The sequence below is a fragment of the Podarcis bocagei genome (assembly GCF_964188305.1).
Source record: "Podarcis bocagei genome assembly, chromosome: 11".
Taxonomy (NCBI): domain Eukaryota; kingdom Metazoa; phylum Chordata; class Lepidosauria; order Squamata; family Lacertidae; genus Podarcis; species Podarcis bocagei.
The window spans coordinates 22366479-22371385 of NC_138136.1; the positions used below are offsets into that span (position 1 = coordinate 22366479).

Genomic DNA, 4907 nt, shown 5'->3' on the forward strand with positions numbered 1-4907 from the left:
CCCAAAAACGATAGCCGACAGCTGCATCGGACGTTCGGCTTCCGAAAAGCATTCGAAAACCAGAACACTTTCTTCCGGGTTTTCAGCGTTTGAGAACCAAAGTGTTTGAGAACCAAGGCGTTTGAGAACCAAGGTACCACTCTACTGGTTTAAAGCCCTATATGGCTCAGGACTGAATTTCCCCATATGAACCAATCTGCATCCTGTGCGCTTCACTTGAGGACTTTCTCCATGTGCCCCTCTTTAAAGGAGTTGTGGAGGGTGGCCATATTACAGCAGGGCTTTTCACCTGTGCTCACCCCATCTGTGGAACGATCGCTGTGGAAAGATGTGCCTGGCACCATCATTGTCAGTCTTTGATCTAGGAATTTTTTTCTTCACTGAGACTTTGGTAATTAAGTTACCTCCTACACTGATGTCCATCTTTTAATGGGGTGAGTAGGGCTTATCCTTAGTAAATTGTTGGATGAACATTTTATTCATTTTGCATTGTTCATTGTTTTACATTTTTAAAAAAAAAATTAAATGGCTTTTATTTATTGCATTTTATCTTGTTTTGAGACGTTGTATGAAGAAACTGACAAATGTAATAGTAATAACAACAACATAGTCAAAGAATAGTTGAGTTGGAAGGGATCCCAAGGGTCATCTAGTCCAATCCCCTGCAATGCAGGAATAACAGCTAACAATAATAAGACATACAGTACCACATGCACCAAGTCACGTAGCATGGAGAATACTACTACTAAACTCAGTGCTGGATTTTGGCATCTAAGCAGAAGCTCTATTCAAAGCACACTGTTTCATGCTGATGTCCACTGTTTGATCATAAAGACTAACCTGTAAATTTGTTTTGCCTTCAATGGGAAGAAGCCGGTTTTAAAAAGGTAAATACAGGCAAAGTGGTTTGATTGACTCCATGGGTTTCCTTATTTCCTGGCACAAATTGCACAAGATTGTTCACAACTCAGTGTACTGTACATTGCAAAACATTTCATCAAAGCATTTTTATTTATAAAAATATAGACCTCTGACTCATATAGAAAACATATAAGCAGTGTACAGCAAATATAAAACCGCAACATAAGGCAAATATAAAAGCAAGAATCAAAAACATAAGGAGCTGGAGACTCACATAAAAGTTATCCCACTGAATTGGTTGTTGTAACAATAAGTTATCCAAAGACATCTAAAAACAGGTAACAACAGTGCCTGGAAAATTTCTATTAGCAGGGCATTCCAGCTGTGGTAAATGCTCAATTTCTCATAGATATCATTTGGACCTCATTCACACATGGGTAAATTAACAGCATTGCTCCAGTAGATCTCAGTGATCAAGCTGTTGTTAAGGGCTTTGCACATTGATACAAGGACCTTGAACCTAGCCAGTAATTTATTGTTTGAAATATTACTATAAAATAAATTAACACCATCAAATATAAGCCTTGTAAAATGTATGCTGTCTATAAAAAAACCCCCACAGTTTGAAATGTTCACAAAGAATAAATTAACAGCATTAAAAAAAATAAACCTTTATAATGCATAAAGTCTGAAAGCTTGCAGAGTTTAGTAGTGATTCATTCACTCAAGGTGATGTATTGACATTTCAAATCCTCGTATAGCTGTTCCACATTTCCTCAAGTTCCTTGGATGTGTGAGTCCCACATTTCTCTTTTCTCTGCATGATACACTTTAGGGAGTTCCGAAATATGACTTCAACATTCCGAGATCCATTGTTCTGTGGTGCAAAAAAATCATATAGTATTAATTGCTCATTTTTAATGACAAATGTAGTTCTTGGAAAATCTCAGCCACTTTGGTTCACACTCAGTTCTTAGTGAGCAAGTAGAACTGGATCCAGGAAGTGCTAATTTCTTTTTGATTCAGTAATGATTGATGGTGTACTGGAATTACATGATTGCTCTATCAGGTTCTCTTTGAAACCTTAATTGATATTATCCCCCTGTCAGTTTATTGTTAATTGAATAAAACATTGAGTAAGCAGCACATTCTTCTCTCCCTGGATATAAAATTATATATACAGTGGTACCTCAGGTTACATACGCTTCAGGTTACATATGCTTCAGGTTACAGACTCTGCTAACCCAGAAATATTACCTCGGGTTAAGAACTTTGCTTCAGAATGAGAACAGAAATCATGCAGCAGCGGTGCAGTGACAGCAGGAGGCCCCATTAGCTAAAGTGGCGCTTCAGGTTAAGAACAGTTTCAGGTTAAGAACGGACCTCCGGAACGAATTAAGTACATAACCAGAGGTACCACTGTATCAACTTTGTCACAGTTTCTATGTTACAAACTCTTTCGACTAATGGCTATTCAACTATGGTTTGTGCTATTCTTTCTGGTGGCTAATATACAGTACAGTATACAGAAAAAAAGGCACCTCAAGTCCTTTACACTTTAATGTACAGTCACTGGACAAAGAAGAGGGGAAATGAAGTGAAGGAGGGTGCTGTCAAGTTTGTATATGACTTTTTTACCAAGATGAGCACAATGACCCTTGTGGCACCTTAAAAGGTAAAGGTACCTCTGACCGTTAAGTCCAGTCGTGTTTGCGGTGCTCTTCTCGCTTTACTGGCCAAGGGAGCCGGCGTTTGTCTGCAGACAGCTTCCGGGTCATGTGGCCAGCATGACTAATCCGCTTCTGGCGAACCAGAGGAGTGCATGGAAACGCTGTTTACCTTTCCGCTGGAGTGGTACCTTATTTATCTACTTGCACTTGACGTGCTTTCGAACTGCTAGGTTGGCAGGAGCTGGGACTGAAGAACGGGAGCTCACCGTGTCGCGGGGATTCGAACCGCCGACCTTCCGATCGACAAGCCCTAGACTCTGTGGTTTAGACCACAGTGCCACCCGCGTCCCTGTGGCACTTTAAAGACTACCAATTTTATTATGGCCTAAGTTTTCATAATCATTATTCATTAATTTATATCACAATGCCAAAATAGGCTTCTTGGCATTTACAAGGCAACGTACTCAGGTGTTCCTTGACTACACTCCATCAGATGCATAAAATGTTACCGTAGTTTGCAAACAGTAGTACTTTAGTTAGCAAGAAGGAATGTTCACCTGGCTTTCCATCGGTGAGCATCATTGCCAGTTACCAAGAGGGAGAGGGCGCAGCAGTGAAGCCAATCCAATGTTCCCGCTGCCACACCCATGCTACATTGAGCTCCCTGCTTCCTCCTTCTCAGTAACCAGCTGTGACGCTCAACATCAGGAAGCCACTTGAGCAACACGATACCACTGACAGCTACTGGTTGCAGGTACAATACCTGATAGATAATGCTGGAGAGGAAGCATTGTTTGTGGAGCATGCTGGCACCAATGACATGGGGAAGGTTTGGGAAGTAAAATTTACGTTACTAGAGAGAATGTCGTCAGCCAAGACTTTCAAGGTAGCTTTCTCTGGAATGCTACTGGATTAGAAAGGTGCAGTAGTGTAGTCTCAATACAAACGCCGGATCATGCATGAACCAACGTGGGTTAGCACATTTCTGTGGACTTTATTTCCACGATTGGCATCAGTTGCGCCTGGGCTCGGCCCTAACGCCCGCAAGCACAGCTCCAAGCATCTTTGAAAAGCGAGAGCTTCTTTTCCCCCCCTCCCTCACCACAAATATTCCCTTTCCATCTGGGATTAGGAAGCAGGACTCCTAGATCACACACCGTCACTTCCACGCAAGGCTTGCGCCAGCCAAACTTAAGTTCCAGCCGAAGCCCGGTCCGGTGCCAAGTGCCGTCTAAGCAGGGGGAAACTGTGAAGAACCGCGCGCTAAGGAGCGCAAACTGCAGCCCTGCACACCTGCTTGCCCCAAGCGGAGTGTTTCTCTCTCTGTGTGTGTGTGTGTGTGTGTGCGTGCGTGTGTGTGTGTGTGTGTGTGTGTGTGTGCGTGCGTGCGTGCGTGTGTGTGTGTGTGTGTGTGTGTGTGTGTCTGTCTGTCTGTCTGTCTATCTATCTGTCTGTCTGTCCCGTCCCCTGTTCTTACCTCGGAGTAGCCTCCGCAGTTTCCCTCCAGGAGCGCAACAGTGCCTTTCCAGATAACTAGGTGCTGCTTGGAGACGCACGATTTCGTAAAGCTGTGGATGCAAGCCAGCATTGCGCCCCGCTGCTTCAAGCGGCAGGAGAGAAAGCAAAAGGGAGAAAATTTGGCACGTTAGTGACGCAACGCCTTGTCGGGAGAAGGGAAATGGCTCATAGCTGCCAGCCGGCACCGCCTCCCGTCCGCGCCCTGGGTGCAGATCCTGCCAACAACTGCAAAGAGAGGTCCTTTCCCGGCGCGCATTGGAAGAGAGGGCGTCGAGGGCGCGTCATTCTGCGGGTTCAGGAAGAGGTCGGCGGTTTCAGGGCAAGGAGGGGATGCTTAGGCCGGAATGCGGAGAAATGTGGACCATTTCCCCCAGTTTCTGAAGCTCGTATTTATTGCTCAGGTATTATTTCTGTTCTTAGAGGACCATCGAGGTGCGAAGCTAATCTGGATACTTAAAGATGATGGCTGGATTTACCGAACTGGAATCACAAGGATGGAGCACGTGTTTTTCCTGCAGAGGATGCCAGGTGCAAGCCCGGGCATCGGGTGCAGCTGCCCGTCGTCAGTACGAGGACGATATTGAACAAGACTAGACGCACCAGTGAAGAAGCCTAGACGTTCATAAGGCTATGCTTTTAACTTCGTGAAATGAAAACGTCATGCTGTTGAACTCTGGAATTTTTCCTGTTTCTATATCTTCTGCTCTATCTCATTGAGAGTGCAAGGAGGGAAGATCTCTGATTCATTATAAATCTCATGCTTTTAAGATTATTTTGAGAGATTTTTAAAAAAATGTTTGACAGGGACTTTAATACTGAACCAGATAGATCAGGTTTGGCACTTGCGGCAACCTTTCA

At 44.0% G+C, this 4907-nt stretch overlaps 1 long non-coding RNA gene across 1 annotated transcript; it reads right to left on the reverse strand.

Moving 5' to 3' along the window:
* Positions 1 to 992: 992 nt before the first annotated feature.
* On the reverse strand, positions 993 to 4218 carry LOC308597515. Its single transcript, XR_014013038.1, has 2 exons — positions 4009 to 4218; positions 993 to 1738 (listed from the first exon to the last, which is right to left on the reverse strand). It is a non-coding gene; the product is annotated as an uncharacterized lncRNA (long non-coding RNA).
* Between the last annotated feature and the right edge of the window lie 689 nt (positions 4219 to 4907).